The sequence below is a fragment of the Acomys russatus genome, chromosome 29, assembly GCF_903995435.1.
Source record: "Acomys russatus chromosome 29, mAcoRus1.1, whole genome shotgun sequence".
In the NCBI taxonomy this organism is placed as follows: Eukaryota; Metazoa; Chordata; class Mammalia; order Rodentia; family Muridae; genus Acomys; species Acomys russatus.
Window position 1 is genome coordinate 9,900,371 of NC_067165.1, and position 14,018 is coordinate 9,914,388.

At 43.2% G+C, this 14,018-nt stretch overlaps 1 protein-coding gene across 1 annotated transcript in view; it reads left to right on the plus strand.

The window, feature by feature from the left end:
* Agbl4 (AGBL carboxypeptidase 4) overlaps nucleotides 1-14,018 on the plus strand; it is a 1,177,749-nt gene that overhangs the window by 1,103,323 nt on the left and 60,408 nt on the right. The gene's annotated exons all lie outside the window — the stretch shown is intronic.

The following is a 14,018-nucleotide window of genomic DNA, read 5'->3' on the forward strand; positions in this document are numbered from 1 at the left end:
TAGGTACAACTTGGCACTGGATTTTCCCTCAAAGGCATCCTAGAAGTGAGTTCCCTAGGATGCTGGAAGGCTGGGGGCAGGAAGGCAGAATTCTAAGCTCAGCAGCAGCTGAGGCTGCTGCAGGGTACAACAGCTGTGCCTAGAGGACACAGCGAGGCCGAAGCTTCCCTTTAAGCCCACCGTACCGCCTGGGCAGACCCTGTGGTTAGAAGAATAGACTGAGTCAGGCTCCCAGTACAGTGAACAGTTTCCTTAGGTTAAGAGTTCAACACCAGACTGTATCCTTGACATCCTCCAATTGCTGAGTCACAGGTTGTTTTTTATTGTTGTTTGATTGCTACACTGTCTTGCTCTATAGCCAAGGCTGGTATAACACTCTGTCATTTCCAAATATTGGGATGATAACAGGTATGTGCCATTGAACTCAGCCTACATTATATATATATATATATATATATATATATATATATATATATATATATATATATATATATATTCATTTATCTTGTGTGTGAGGGGCTGGTGTATATGGAAGTCAGAGAAGTGTGCTCTCTTGCAGGAATATGTTCTCTCCTTCCAACATGTGGGTTTCAGGAATCAAACTTGGATTGTTAGGCGTGTCAGCAAGCCTTTTACTCTTCAAGCTATCTTGGCATCCCTCCAGCCATGTGTGTTGTTGGTTTGTTTGCTTTTTAAAGAAAGATCTTTGTTACATGCCTGGACCTTCTGGTATAACTTAGTAAATGTAAATAGTTCTTCATGACCATGAAAGGAAAGAGGGTGAAAGTGCTGCTATTTATTTACTGAGAATCTAGAGACTCCCAGACATTGTCTCCTCCAGTCTATAAATCAGCTATCAGAAATGGGCATGGCCATCTTTGTTTCCCAGGTGAGGAAACTGGTCTATGAGAACACCTCTCTCCAGCTGTGACCTCTACAGATGCACACTTTCACCATTGCATTCCATAGCACACCAATCTGCTTGTGTGCTTGCTTAATCTATGTTGAACTTATTGGGGGAACAAAAGCCTGTCACCCCTGCATTCTTCTGCAAACAACCAATTGTCTAATATATTAGGACAATATCAGTAGATAATGCTCGGCATCTTGGCTCTCACCTGTAACTTCAGCACTTGAGAGGTGGAGGCAGAGAGTCGAGAGTTTAGGGATAGCCTACATGAGACCCCATCTGAAAAGCAACAAAAGCTATGGAATCAGGAAAGTGCTTGCCATGGAAGCATGAGGGCCTAAGTTTCCAGTCTCAGCACCCATGAAAAACCAGGTGTGCGGGCTCACCTCTGTAGTACTTACACTTAGCAAGTGGATCCCCAAAGCTCATTGGCCGGCCAGCCTAGATGAAGCAATTAGCTTTAGGTTAGTGAAAGTGTCTGTGTAAAAAGAAAAAAAAGGCATGGGACAATTAGGAAGGCATCTGAACTTGATCTCTGGCCTGTACATGCACAGCATACATATGCATATGTACCCTCGCTGTCATGTGCACATACCCACATGAACACGGGCATGAGCCAAATGCAGACATACCTCACCAACAATAAACTATCAGCAAAAAGAAAAACAGCTGGAACCTGCAAGGTCACACAGGTGTTCGTTGCATAATTGGAATTGGATGCCAGATGGGCCAGACTCCAAGGCCCATTTACCCCAGTTCAGCCCAGGGTGTGCTTGCTTTCCAGGGACTTGATGTTTCTCATGTGTGCCTTGTTTCATCTTTCAAATATTTGCAAGCAGCCACTCCAGAAAGGAGAAATCTATCACTTTCTCTTTTACTTGAGTATGTTACCATCTTTTTAAAGAGTAAAGTTCAGAATGAATTCGTGATCTTTAGGTTAAATTTGTATTATAAATAGATATCAGGTTTATTCTATAACTTAGTATAACTTAGTATACCCTGCTTTCCTTCTACCCCATTATAAAAAATATTCCTTAAGTTCTTAAGGAATTCCATAAAATCAAACAATAGGATCTGGAGTTTTATGTGACGCTGACTAATACCAATATAGTCAAGAAGTTTGGGGCCAGGGTTGTAGCATAGTTGACAAAATGCTTGCCTGGCATATACATGACTTTGGATCCAATCTCTGGTACTGAAAAAACAAGAATAGGGTGCAGCAGAAAAGGAAGAGGAGGAGGAGGAAAAGGAGGAGGAGGAAGAAGAGGAGGAAGAAGACATTGTTTTGACCTTCAGAAAGCATTCTTTAAACCTTGATTGTGGTCATATCCTAAGAACCCACATCTCCTAAAATTTCTTGCTTTGGCTACTTCTGACCTTGAGTTAAGAACTTCACCCTGGCCTTCTTGGGTCTCAAAGCTTCATCACCCTATGTGGAGCCATAAAACCTCAGAGCATAACTGCTCCAAACCACCCCTTTATATAGAGGATGCTTCATGCCAGGGCAGGACATGGCTCACCCCTTGTCACAGGGACTTAGCTCTGGAGCACTAGTATCGTGACCTTGGAGCACACACATTCTAGGTCTGGAGATAAGTCACCAATACAAGGGATTATCACACGTATTTTCACTGATTTGTACCAGAAATGTGTAGTTTTCAGAGCAAAGTCACATTCAAGTAATCATTTGACTCTGGCAACATTGTGAAGTAGGAGCTATGTTATTAGTTTCTTCCCTCTCTCTCTCTCTCTCTCTCTCTCTCTCTCTCTCTCTCTCTCTCTCTCTCTCTCTCTCACACACACACACACACACACACACACACACACACACAGATGGAGACATCAAAATCTAAAGTTATAACTTAAGTTGACTTTTCTAAGGCCCAGAATCAGGACTCAGGACTTAGGTCTGACTCTAGGTGGCCTAGAGCTAAGTCCACAGGGGATGAATCTGGGACAGAAAGAAACAGGAAGACAAGAGAGATACTTATTACTATACCCTTTTCACCTTTAACCTTTCTAGCAAAGAAGCCTGACACAGGGTCTCCAAAGACCACCAAGGCTTTCTCAGAGTCTCAGGAGAAATAGTGGGACAGAGCAAAGTGTAAAGGAAAAAGAGAGAACTCAGTGCCCATGGTCGAGGCCAACACACAGGCTGTAAAAGAAGTGTGAGCAGTGCTTGAAGTGCTGATCAGAGCTCAGCTCTCCACAACCCAGGTAAACGCTGTGTGAGCATGGCAGCCCATCTGTACATCAAACACTAGGAAGGCAGAGACAGGGGGTCCTAAGACAGGCTTCCTTGCTAAACTAGTCCTACTAGCCAAGCTCTGAGTTCAACTGAGAAACCTTGCCTCAATGAATAAGCTGTAGAACAACCCAGAAAAGTTTCCAAAGTCAACCTTGGGCTACCACAAGCACACACATGCATATACATTTGTGCATAGGTATACACAACCTTATACATCTAGACTCATATGGAAGAATCTGTATATACACATACATAGACACTCCTCACATAGATAGGAGGATGCCTCTTTGAAGAGAGAGAGAGAGAGAGAGAGAGAGAGAGAGAGAGAGAGAGAGAGAGAGAGAGAGAGAGAGAAGACTGAAGGCCACAATAAAAGCATATACAATGGGGTAGAGGAAGTAGAGAAACACCCTGGGCATATGGTAAGATGCTGCCCTTGTTGAGGCACGGGCTACAGCAAGAACAGTCAGTCATGTAGAGACAGGAGAAGAACAGAGAGAATGTGGGTCTAGCTAGTCTCTTAGGTGAGTCCTTTTGAGAGGAGAAATGGATTTTCAAAGAGAAAAGAGTGACCCAGTTCTAAAGGGCCTTGAAATGCAAGGCCAAAGGCAGCTATTGGAGGCCGCTGGGCAGGGAAAGGGCAGAGCAGCAAGCATCAGTTCTGATTATGCAATCAGCACCAGTGTTTAGACCTCAAAATGATTGACCCCCTTTAATCCGACAGTTGGCTGCACTACAATTTGTTAAAAATGACAAAATGTCTCATTTTGATGTAGCTCATTTTGGCCTTTCTTAATATTAGAAAGTTAATTTCAGAAGAGAAATAAATGTATTAGTGTTGTCATAGTCAAGAAAAGATGGATTTTGTACTGTCAAGCATTTACTGTGAATGAATCCATCATGCTATAAAATGGCTGCCATCTTCCCCGCTCCTCTACTCCCTCCCTTTTTCCTAGACCCCCTTTTCCCATCACTCACTTCTTACATCTGCCAGCACATCTACTGGGCTGTGGTCTTGGGAACACAGACATAAAGGACACAGTTGCTGCTCTTAGGCAGTGTTTGCCCCAGACAGGGAGGCAGAAATGGGACCCTGAACCAGTGGCAAAGCCTGAGCGAGCTCAGAGAGGAAGTCAGCCATTCCACAGAGGGAAATGGTTCCTCAAAAATATACTTTTACTAGTATGTACTATTTTTGTGTGAGAATATAGGCATGTGTATGTTTATATGTATATTTGGGTGTACATGCATGTGTGAGGGGGAACATGGGCATATGTGTTTATGTGTGTAGAGTAAGAGGTCAATGCAGTTGTCTTCCTCAGTCACTTACCACCTTATGTTTTTTAGACGCAACTCAGCAGTTGGCAACACTACTTAGCTAGCAGGTGACCTAACTAGTTCAACAGCCCTGGCATTATAGGATGTAACATGCAGCATATTAATAAATTGTCATGCACTATTTAAACACACCAAGAAGCTGGCCCTGGAGGCAGTATTTCCTGCCCCATTTCATTTCAGACCCAAATATATTCTTCTCAAAGTGTCTCCCAAGTTCCCCTGCTTTTGTTACAGGGAGAAAGGAAAATAGCAAAGCAACCCTCAAACGAAAACATGGTATCTTTCAGAATAGCCAGAAGGTAAACTATTTGCAACAAAGGTGACTATAGTTAATCCCATGACATGAATGCCTGCTATAGGAAGTCACAATGTCTTCCAAGGAGAAGAGCTTCTGCCCAGAGTCCCCTCAATCAAGAAGACCCTTGTCTGCTTCATACCAGATTCTTTATCTTCAACAATTCACCCTCCCCTTTGATGGAGGAATTTCTCCTCCCTTCTCATGTGCAGCCCACAGAATTACAACAGCATTCGTTTCTCCTTGCCACTGCCCCCAGGAGCCTCTTTCAGCATCACAGCTGGAAATGAGTAGTAGGATTAAGATCCTAAAAAAAATCACATAAAGTAGACAGCATCTGCATGCTACACATGACAGAGAGGTGTGGGGATTCCCACCTGGACACGAGAAGTTAGAAAGCCTTGATTTCTGCCAATGCTCTTTTACTATTTCCAAGTTTTGCATTTGCAGTGCCTCTCATGATATCATCATGGGCAATTTTTTTGTTTTAGTGTTACAGAGTGAGAGAAGAAAACATTTTTTTTCTAGGTTAGGAAGGTGAAGCAATGAGAATGATAAATTGGTCTGGATGATTTATAAAGTGGGAGGAGGTGAGTCTACTAAGGTAATGTGGGTTGGGGTGTGACGGGGAAGGGCACGTTCTCTCTGTTCTTTATGTGTATCACTCTCTCTTAGTGTGTGTGTGTGTGTGTGTGTGTGTTACTGACAGTTAAATATAGGATCTCATTCATGCTAAACATGAGATCTACTACTGAGCTATGTTCCTGGCACCTATGCCCTTTTGTTTTCAATGACAAACAACAAGTGGGCGCTTTGAAGCATGCAAAGCATTGCCTAGATTATTTGACTGTTTAGGTCTTTGGGTAACAGTCTGATGGATTCCTATGATTAGCCTCAGTGCCAGTGGGTCCAATTCAAGCCAGTTGGGATTAATGAGTTAGAGGCAATCAAATCACAGAGTGTCAGAACCAGAAGGTGTGTGAGAGAGATTCGTATTCAGTTTCATCAATTTGCAAGTGAGAAAGCTGGTGCAGGAAGGAAAAGGACTCCCACAAGGTCACAGTGATTGGTGGAAGACGTTCCACTGGCATTTATTATATCTTCTTTCCTTAGCGTCTTCCACCTCACAGTGGAAGCGAGTATGTTTGACTGATGCCAAAAATCCTTCATGTAGCAGAAGCAAAAGAAAAAACAAAAACAAAAAAAAACATAGTTGTCTGCCTCACCCATACCCCTCTGGCAGCAAAGTGGGCTTCTTTAAATGAGAGGACGACCTTGTCCATCTTAACCTTAGATATTTGATATTGCCTCTTCGACCTGACACTTCCCAATTTTTTCTTCAGTTATTTCTTATATACTTAGTACCTAGTAGTCATAAATATATATGTACTGAATAGTACTTAATAGTCATAAATATCCTCTCATCTCGTGGCCTGAACTCAGTTATTGAACAACTAGAGGCAACTTTGGGAATCAGGAAAATGAAGCACACATATTTACAAGAAATTGCACTGTATTAGTTAGCGTTATGCTGTGGTAACAAATGAACCCAATAGCTTGGCAGGTTAGATGTTAGAACTCTATTTCATGCTTGTATTACAAGAGGGCTGTGTTAAGTCAGCCATTGGTCTGTAGCTTGGCTCAGCCCTGTTGTGCCTTCTCATCTAGGTACTAGGATGAAGGTTTTGTCCTTGATGGTGATATGCTAGTTTTATAGCAGACTTTCACAGCAGAAGGTGGGAACCCAATTCCACAGAAAGCACCCACAGAAATACCAAGTGTCATGAGCACTCACATTACATTGGCCAATGCTATCCCATTGCCAATGTCAAAGTCAATGAATTCTTTTTTTTTTTTTTTAATTTTACTGTATATGCGTGATCTTTCTTCACACACACATCCCAGAAGAGGGCATCAGATCTCATTATAGATGGTTGTGAGCCACCATGTAGTTGCTGGGAATTGAACTCATGATCTCTGGAAGAACAGCCAGCACTCTTAACCTCTGAGCCATCTCTCCAGCCCGGTGAGTTCTTAATAAACATAGTTATAATAGGAGATCCCTCATCACAGAGAAAAGAGAATAGTCTGGAAAAGAGACCAGGTGAGCCAAAATTGCCTTGTTGCTGAATCTCAGTCTGGTATCAGGAAAGTTGCTTGCTTCTCGGAACCAGTTTCTTATCTTTGAAATAAGCCTGTTGGCTTTGGAAAGCAAATCAGATATGTTAAAGTTTTGAATCCCAGTTGTACCACAGACTGCCTGGGTGACCTTAGATAAGTTATTCAACCTCCCCCTTCAAAAGTGTACTGACTCCAATCTCTCACTGTTTCTCAGAATCTCATTTTATTTTTAACCTTAGAAATATTTTTCAGGAAATAATGTGTCTTGTGAGGAAACATTATTTTAAAGATGTAATTCATTTAAGTTCTATTAAGCTTAGGAAAATTGAATTCAATACATTTCTGAAGCGCAGTATTAATAGTGCATAAAACATCATTGTTGAATCACTTCCCAGTTGGAGGGAGAGTAATGTGGCCCTGTCCCTCCCTGCTGAAGTGTTGTCTCCTGAAAGATTCTGAAGGAGGGAGAGTCAGCGACTTCAGCTGGGGACCAGTGGTGAGCTACCAGGCTCCAGTGGCCACACAGATGGATTTGGTTAAACTCAGTGTGTCACAAAACAAAAAGACATAAATGTGGGGCATGGATTTATTAGAAGAAGGAGGGGGTTGACAGCAGTAAGAATAATTAAAATGGATCTTGGTCCTGTATCAAAATATCAAAGAACACTTCAGTTGGCTAATGATTATATGTAATAAAATAAAATCACTGCTGCTTTTTCGTGTCTCTGGCTAGCCAGCTGTACCCAGATCTCTCTGTGTCTGCTGGGTGTAGGCTTCCCAGTGGTTTGCTGACTTTGAGCTTTGCACTGTGGCAGTCTAGACCTGGGCTGGGTACCTGTGCGGACAGCATCCTGCTACCCTGCCTTCTTTCTCCTGATTGGGAGATCCTATCTGTCTGCACGGCACACATGGAAGCCTTGCTGCCCAACTATCCCTATGGCTTGGGCTCCCTTCCCCAAACTTCCCCATCCCTTACACATGTCTCTGTCACCCTCTATGGGGTTGCTAGATTCTAGCCCACACTGGACCTCACGGTGTAAACGCTGTCATTTAAGAACTAGGACTGAGTCACAGCTCCCAGCGTGGAAGCTGACACATGGCAGATGCTTTGTGGCTATTTGTTGAATGAACTAATACACTTAGTTCTATTCCACTTGATGAGGCAGTTGATCTGTGTGAGGTATGGAGCCCAAGGCCAGCAGGCACCTCCTGGCTGCTGGCCGACCCAGTACTCACCCCTTAGCAGCCTTGGCACATTTGATTGCCCCACACCACCAGGCCGCCCTTCTTATCTGTCAAAACAGCTCCTAGACTCAAAACCTCCAGTTTATTTTCTTTTCCCTGTTGTGTAATGTTGCAGCATTTAAACTTTAAGAACAAATGGATTGATTTCTGCTTCTCGAGTTTTTGTTTGTTTCTGACTAGGGAGTTTCTTTGTCTTTGTCTTTGTTTTAGACTTACTTCCCTGAAACCAGCAGAGATAGTCTCATGTAGGCTTGAAGAAACACAGAAAATATTCTTATACTGTTTCAATTAGTGGTCAAAGATATGCAAATGGATTTAAATCCTTTCTGTCCTTTACTCTCCTGTGTGACCCTGGGCAAGTGAGGCAAAAGAAAGCTTCTCTCTAAAACAAAGATAACGCCCACAGCTCCGGTTTATGATGGGAAAATTCAGTGAGATTTCACATGCCAAAGGGCTTGATGTTCTTGTACCACAGGAAAGATTGCTGGGTTCATAGCAGCTAGCCATGGTGAACACTTGCCAGCACCAGCACTGCTAGGAAAAGCCCCTTATTTGAATTAGCTCAATTAGTCCTCACTGTCCTGAGGTAGTTTGTTATTATCATCCTCACTGTATGGACGAAGCAAAGAGAATGAAAAGAATTATCCCAGCAGCCCCACAGCAGTACAGCGCCCACACTGCAAGAGATTGCTCTGCTGCCCCCAGGGCAGAATGGGCATGGCCTGGGTCCAGGCCTTACTTGTAACATCTTTCAGTAGCATCCTTACTTCTTCTTCCTGCTTCTCATATTCCATGCTCCCAGATCTGCAAGTCAGGCAGTTTGACATGAGAACACCCTTTTTCACCACCCTTCATGGCAGCCCTGAGCCTAAACCTCTGGCAGGAAGCATTGGACTGGCTTTTCTGCCATTTATCAGGCTGCCAGAGGGCCGGACGGCCTGTCTGCTTTTCCCACACATAAAAATCAGGTTAGCTGACAGAGCTGGGGAGCCTTGGACATTGGTTATGAGCAGAATGTCAATGAGGGAGCTGGCCCAACTTGCAGTGAGGTTCTCTGACCTAGGAGACTCCCTGGCAGTGAAGGAGGAAATGCTGATGGCTTGGGCCCAGCTGCCAAAGCCTGCTCTTCTCTGTCTGGGGATGAGTTCTTGGTCTTAGGTGTGTTGAGAGCTGTTCAGTTGCACGGGGTATGTGCCGGCTTCCAGACTGTGTCTGGAGACCTGGAGGAAGTGGGTACTTCATCTTCAGGCTTCAGTCAGAGAGAGGGAGAGAGAGGGGAGGGGAGAGGGAGAGAGAGAGAGAGGAAAGGGAGAGAATTAAAAAGACTCACTGAATCCCCTGGAAAAATAAATGCTGGAGGGAAATAAAAGAAATTAAAAAGAATATCTTAGCCCTTCTAAGTCACGAAGAGTGCCAAGTCAGAACCACAGAGGTCTGGGGATTTTGAGGCCAAGGGCAAAGTTGCTCCCTACATAAGTTATTTCAGTAATGTTGTCCTTAAAATTCATACCAATTGTGTATTTTAGTCTGGAATAGTGGCTTCAGTCATTTGATTCTTCATTGTTACCTTCAGGGCTGCACCCCATTACTCCTCTCAGCTTCCTCCAGCCCCCCGCCCCCACCTTGGTGGTGAATCCATAGGATTCTGTAGGGGATGACTCTGGAGCCTTGAAACCCAACCACTGTAAACAATGGAAGAGTGATCCATAGCAGCATTCAGCAAGCCCATCATTAGTCACAGAGCTCCCAGGGATACAGAAGTGGGTTGGACTAGGCCCTAGGTTCAAGCAACTTACAGTACAACGTGAGAGACAGGCCTATCACTGGGTTATTATGGTATGGCAGCCATGCTACAATGGTGGTGTCAGCTTCAACATGATCACCAAACTCTACACAAGGATTAAAGAAAACATTATATCTACTTAAACAAACAGTTTTAGGCAGATTTTGTCAGGGGTATTGTAGTATGAGGGAACCAAGGCTAACAGAATGCGCGGCTTGCCTGAGTCTTGCACCTGACAGGTGAAAGAATTAGACTTTCGATACATATCTTTCTTCAAAGTGTAGGACGCTCTTATTCCCATTCCATTGAATCCTATAATTCTAGAGGATGCTCTCAGAGGACAATGAGCACAGCCTGGGAAAATGATCAAAGAAAGGTTTCAAAAAGGATGCAACAGCAGTGTTGAGTCCTTAAGGATAAGTAGGAGATGCCCAGACATCTACAGGTCAGAAATGGGTTTTCAGTGTGGGAAGAGCATGAACATAGCAAGGAGTGCCGAGAATAAGACTTTCCCCAGAATTGAACAAGATTCTCTGAATGACATTATAGAACAGTGATAGGGCATAAGGGCAGAGAACTGAATAGACCTAGATCATGAAGACTTTCTATGTTAGGAAATTAATTATCCTTTGGGATTTAGGGTAGTTTAGTTATTGGAGGAATGGCATGGTCAAATTTGTGCTTAGGGAAGCTATTGCCAGCCATGGGTAAAGGATAACATGAAGGAAGAGAGACTGAAGGCTCTCTCAAGATCCATCCATCCATCTTCATTTGTCTCCATCATTTATCTGCGTCATCTGTCTTGTCCCTGCCTGCCTGCATCTGTCTAGTTATCCCCCTCTCTCTGACCTGCCTATTTATCTGATCTGTTGGCTTCATTATATTACCCCAAGCAAGTCACTTCACTACTCGGAGCCAAGGGTCCCTCATCAATAAAATGTGGATCATAATGCCAGCCTCAACAGATTAGACTAGGGATTAAGTGTGATATTGCATGTGAAATCTTTTTATATATTACAAAGTACCATACAAATGTGAAGGATTATTATTATCTACCTTTGCTCTCTCCGATGTGTTTTTTTAACCACAACATTTATGATGATGGACTTAAGGCTAGATATCATCTATATATTTGGGATATATGAGAGAGAGAGAAGGTTTATAACAAACTGGAGAGAATATTAGCCTTTTAGTGAATCAAAGTAAAACTCCACTGCAAGCTAGAATAGAAGTCTCTGTTCAGTATTGTAGTATGCCTGTCTAGTTATCTATCTCTTAGTCCATCCACTCATCTATTCACCCATCCATCCATCTATCCATCCATCCATCTTTCTCTCCAGTCTCCTGACTTTCTAGCTGTGCTATTATATATTCACAAATGGTCACTGACTTAAAACCACGCCAGCCACATTATCCATTACATCCATCCCCTGGTCCCTATACCCCATGCCTAACCACCATGTAATTTCAAGAGCCCACACCTTAAATAAAAAGAAAATACCACTGTTTTGGTTGATGTGAAGTTCTTAATATCTCCTCTCTCTCTCTCTCTCTCTCTCTCTCTCTCTCTCTCTCTCTCTCTCTCTCTCTCTCTCTCATTTTTGCAATTTCTCAACTTCTCCCATCACTTTCCATATGGTTCTCAGAATTTTCCTTAAGACTCAAGCTGGTCACAAATGACTCTGACACTCTACATTCCATGAGCCAAGAAAAATTTCAGCCCCAAATTGGAGTCAATGCCATCGAATTCTGTAAGTTCTGTGACTGAGCTGGGGATGCCAGGGAAAACTTAGGCAAGTCCAAACCTCTCCGTCTATAGCAAAGGTTCTCTAGTGTTTCACAGTGGGTAGAAGTCCTATGTTGCTTCCAAGCTTTGAGGCAATCAAGTTATCCAACTACTCTGGTCCTCAGTATTAGAATCAACAAGATAAAGACAGTGCCTCCTATGAAGGTTGCATAAGGACTAAGTGATGTAAGGTATGGTGGGTGTGTACTGCTGTCACACTGTGTTTGGTGAATTGACCCAGTAAGGATTTTAGATTATTCTTCTGTAGAAATGAAGCATATGGCCACTGAGTACTCTGTCTTTATGGTTTGGTGCACATGGCCTTATGGGTGTCACAGGTGTGTTTGTGCAAATATGAGTATCTGCGGGCATCACATCTTTTAAATGTTGATTCACTGCTTATGACTGAAAAAACCCTGGGGGAGTGGCACACAGTAGAACTTCTGTAACAGGTTCATACCCATTAGTATTGCTCACTGCAATGTCTACTGAAACTTATATGTGGCTTTCATACAACCAAGGAACAGTAATTTTTAAGCATTGACTTTAATTTGTTTAAATTGTCACAAGTGACTACTGTACAGCCCTAGGATGTACTCCCCCACCCGCTTTTTAAAATTATTCCTGAAATAATTATGCTATGAAAAAAAAACCATGCTGAACACCTTCTACTTTGGGGGCGGGGCACTTGGATATGCACTAAATCATTTAGCACATGCCAGTCCCATGATGTGAGTGGTCTTACTGTCACCTTCGTTCTACTGATAAGGGAGTGAGGTTTGAAGCAATAGTGGTTGCTCTGAAGTCCCAGAGCGCTGCAAGGTTGGAGTCAGATCTCCTGTCCGAAGCCATTCCCTTTGCATGACCCATGCGCACACTACCTTTTAGAAATGTAGGCACATTTTCCTGGGCGGGTGTAAAGTTCCCTCTCATTATAAATAATAGCTTGAGCTGCATGGTGAAGAGTGGATTTGATACTAGGTAAGGGAGGGGGGCATTTGGGGTAGAAACAAGAGACAATTGGGAGACATCTGCAGGTGTTCTGAGCCACAGTGGCAGTGGCACTGGCAACCTCCCAGAGGTGGTGTCAAAGCCAGAGAGGTCTGTGGAGATCACTGAGTACAAGCCCTTACTTGAAGAATGCTGGTTGTCCGAGGATCACTGGCAAAGGACCACTGTCTCCTGCCATGATCTCACTCCCGTCGCACAAGTCCATCATTTCTTCCCATCACCAACGTCTTTGCCTCCACTCAAAGCTTCTTTTCATGTTTAGACACTGCTTCCTTTGTGCTTAGATGCCACTGAGTCACCTAAAAGATAGAGATTTAATTTTTTTTTTTATAAACAAATCAATTTTTGCAAAAGATGAGCAAACCCACTGCCAAAAGTTTGAGCATTTTCTCCAGAGAATACAGAAACTCACACAAGGTGTCTTGAAAGTAGATGAGAAATGGCTTATTCCATTTTTATTTTTAGAGAAGAGATGGAGAAAACAAACATCTTTTGTGCTGCCTGGTGATAGTCCTCTCTCATCTCTCATTTCCCCACAACCATTTTGTCGTAAGGCCCTGGGAGCCTGTAGGAAGCTGCTGTGTGATTTTTATCTTCATGATTAACGTGTTACACTTTATTGAGTTCTTTACGTCGGCAGCAGAATCCGCAATGCAGGATTTTACATAACACCTCATTTTCTTTTTGCACCATTACTGTTATTAACCTGGTGGCAATAAACAGGAAATACAGCTTTGCTTGCACCGTGTTTTTTTCTTTTTGTCCCAATAGCAAGAAGAGATTTAAGGGGGAGGAGAGAGACCTAGAGAGAATAGGAAAGGAAGGTTTATCCTTTTATGTCCCCTTCATGTCGGCCCTTTCCTCCCCCGCTTCCTGTGACAGCATTTTTCACAGACAAGCTAGGATAAACACCCATTCTGAACAGGTATCTTTTCCAGGCATGCACTTATTAATTTGGAAAGCATTCTCTCAGCACTCACCCTGTCCCTGAAACTGTGCTAGATGCTGACCAGAAAAAAAATTCTTGAGGGGTGGTGGTTAATCCTCTGAAAGAAAGAGACACAGGAGGAAATAATAGTGAAATGGTGACCTGGGTATGGTAATGTTGGAGGGTGAAGTAACAGTGGGATAAGATGCATGATCAGCCATACCCAGAAGTCATCTAGAGGGCAAGGTGTTCACCTTGGGCTTTGGAGGATTTTAAGTAAAGGCAAGGCATCTCTAACAGCAACAAGAGCAAGGCCTTAGGGGACACACAGACACATGGACTGCCGTGGATAT